The sequence below is a fragment of the Silurus aristotelis genome (genome assembly GCF_946808225.1).
Source record: "Silurus aristotelis genome assembly, chromosome: 11".
In the NCBI taxonomy this organism is placed as follows: domain Eukaryota; kingdom Metazoa; phylum Chordata; class Actinopteri; order Siluriformes; family Siluridae; genus Silurus; species Silurus aristotelis.
In genome coordinates, this window is record NC_139584.1 from 4,764,417 (window position 1) to 4,765,956 (window position 1,540).

A 1,540-nucleotide genomic window follows, 5' to 3' on the forward strand; every position below is an offset into this window, starting at 1 on the left:
GGAGGGTAAATTACACTTTGCTTGTAAATGGCTCTAAATCGGTTTCCAGGAATTTTAATCCCGGCTTCACACTTTACTTGGCCAGAACCGAATTTTCTGTTCATGACGTCGATCATCGAATCAATAGCAGATCCAACTTCGTCTCAGGTTGATTGTTGCTGTTGTCATTGTCTTAAACAGTGGGTCTACCATTAGACAATGTTTTTCCTCATGGTCTCCACAACAGCATGCAGTATATACATTGGAAAGATTCGCTATCTGGCAACCGCGCGCGTTGTGTGTGTGTGTGTGTGTGTGTGTGTGTGTGTGTGTGTGTGTGTGTGTATACGCTCCCAACCTGGCAACCCGGGATTATTTTAAACCAGCGCTGCTGCTGCTGCAGGAGTCAGAGCAGGACTCGAGCACCGACACCAGCACACACAGAGAGCGCGCGCGTATGAGAGAAAGAGTGTGTGTGTGTGTGTTTGTGTGGGAGACAGAGAGTGTGTGTGATTCTCTCGGGACAGGTGTTACCGCTGCTGCTGCTACTGTGTGTGTGAGTGTTTGTGTGCACTGACCTGTGTGTGTGCGCGCGCGCGCGTGTGTCAGCCAAGCAAACGGCAAACGGACAAGCCGCGCGCGTGACAGTTGTCTCGGGCCAGCATGGCACGGCGGCGGCGCGCGCTATCCGACCCCTGCTTGGACAGGTGCGCGAGACAAGAGGAGCTTTGACGTCCCAAATCCAGCGTCTTCTCCTCCTTCTTCTTCTGCTTCTTCGTGTCCTTGTTTGCTTTTAACTTCTCGGACAGAGAGAGACAGAGACAGAGACAGAAAGAGTGTGTGTGTGTGGATTTATCGGCGTACCTCCCGAGCTGGTTTCCTCCCCGTGTTACCGCTGCACGCAGAAACGGTGAGTCCGTGCGCGCTTTCTCGGCGTCCATCCTCATCCTTACGCACGCGACTGGGGCAAAGTGTTGCATGAACGCCGAGTCCGGACTGTTGCCGCAGCAGCGCGTGCGTTAATTCCGGGTGCGTTGCGACTTTTTTTGTTTTTGTTTTAAATTTGCGCTAAAACCAATTAACGCAATTAACAACCTGCGCGTTTTTTCAGCACTTTAATTCAAGCGCTAATTAAAACAACGTTCCCGCTAATTCAGTTCGGTGTCAAGCCTTTGAATTCAGTACTCAGTACTTTATGCATTTAATACTGGGGTTTAATTCAACACTTTGCTTCCACACCACCGAGTGTCTTCAGCTTCAGCTCAATTCAGTACTGAAGCGCTTCTCATTCAGTACCAAAGCGTCCAAAGTGCTAAATTAACACCTCGTCCTAAATTCAGTATTCTATATAATAATGCGTTGCTTATTAAATATTATAATGCCGTGTCAATGCATGTTTATGTACTGAATTCTTTTATTCAGTACTGCGCGAGAGGAATTTCAGTGTTAATTGTTTTATTGAATTGATTGATTGCATTGTATTTATTTTGGTGTTATTTCAGTATGGCGCTGATTCCCTTTATTGGCTGAGTACTGAGTGAGCATTTCATGATTTAATGCT

General features: G+C 47.4%; 1 protein-coding gene across 2 annotated transcripts in view; it reads left to right on the forward strand.

Moving 5' to 3' along the window:
- The first annotated feature begins 294 nt into the window (after nucleotides 1-294).
- The window catches only part of sema6bb (sema domain, transmembrane domain (TM), and cytoplasmic domain, (semaphorin) 6Bb), a 112,449-nt gene continuing 111,203 nt past the window's right edge, over nucleotides 295-1,540 (forward strand). Inside the window, exon 1 of one of the 2 annotated variants that reach the window (XR_014535817.1) lies at nucleotides 295-889. The gene's annotated coding sequence lies outside the window, so the exon portion shown is untranslated. The remainder of the gene's footprint in view (nucleotides 890-1,540) is intronic. The other variant, XM_083554897.1, reaches the window with a different exon arrangement.